We start from the raw sequence: 1524 nt of genomic DNA on the forward strand, positions 1-1524 counted from the left end.
AGTCGGAAATTTGTAGGCACATACACCTCCCTTCTCCATAATTTCCTCTAGAAAGTCTACCAAAAGTGCTCATTGGGTATAAATGGTATGTTTGAAACCTCAATCGTCCTAATATCAGCCATATTAATGAAAGTGGAACATGAACTCAAAACGGAGACAAAAGTGAAACCATTAGGTTTGATGCCAAAACTTTGCATGTCACAAAAAAAATAGGCTTCCTCGCCATGCCCTTGCTGTGCGTATGATGCAATTATCGCAATCCATGATACCAATTCATGCTTGGTCATATCGTCAAACACTTGTTGTGCATCCTCCAAACTCCCACACTTGGCATACTTGTGCACAAATCGTTTTTGGAGGAAAACATCGAGCTCACTTCCAGTACTCGCCAAGTGGTCATGGACCAGCTTTCCTTCTATTAGCACTCTCGAGTTAGTGCAGAAATGCAAGAAATGAATATGGGTATTACGCTCCACCCAAATACCTTGTGCTAGAATATCCTTAAGTCGCTTTTGTGTATCAAACGAACTTAAATATGTGCCCATCGTAATGGAGCCATTGCTACATCCAGCATTTGAATGGTCTAAAAATGAGCGGAAATGGGTTGAATGTAGATTGCAATAATTAGAAATGCAAGGATGAGTTATACATTCAGGGTGATTAGCAGCGCCCTTCCAATATGGGATATCCTCAGCACCAACTACTCGAGCAGCAGCACCTGAGTTTTCATGAAAAGACTTTATTGTTGCACCTTTCTTACCAATTAAACTTCCAGACTGTATGCCTGCTAGTAGCAAGCGAGTTATTATTGGTGTACCCCCAGCTTGTTGAGTTCAACCTATTTCGTATATACCTTCAATAATTTGATTATGAATTTTAAGGATACCATCCATTGCTGGAGAAATATTTGAATCAAATTGTTCCTTTGTAGACTCCATGACAACGCGCTCAGGGGTGCCTGAAAGTCCATTGATAATCTTAATACGAGATCTGGTCTCCTCGCGCATTTTCTTGACAAACTCACCCTTGTGACCTATTATGCCACCAACCTTCTGACTTGGAACAAGCAATCAAAAAACATTCTCTCCAGGCCATCCGTGCCACTTTTTATCACCACCTGTTCCAGTTCCCATATCTTCTTCTCTTCCCCTTTTCTGACCAGGATTAGCATTTCTAGGCATTCCAATTATGTTTTTTGTTCCTGCACAGGTTCTAGAGGGGTTGACATTTCCAACTGTTGCATGAATGGTAGTATACAACAATTTAGACACTCAACTGAACTTGCTAGAAACCTGTTCCAATATGGTGAAGGCTTCTGAAATGCACCAATACTCAAGGTACTGAAAATGAATTCTCAGCACCAATTTTTGAAATGAAAACAAGTGAACGTTAAAGAGAATAGGTGCCAAATATGTCAAACCAGTTCTTGAACGAAGAAATTCATTAAGCATTCATGGATATCGATTTAATGCATGTGGGTCACGAGATCATGAATTATATAGAATTTTCAAGATACAATGTCAA

This window comes from Pinus tabuliformis, chromosome 6 (genome assembly GCF_031772625.1).
Source record: "Pinus tabuliformis cultivar Carrire ecotype Pingquan chromosome 6, CPIR1, whole genome shotgun sequence".
Lineage (NCBI taxonomy): Eukaryota > Viridiplantae > Streptophyta > Pinopsida > Pinales > Pinaceae > Pinus > Pinus tabuliformis.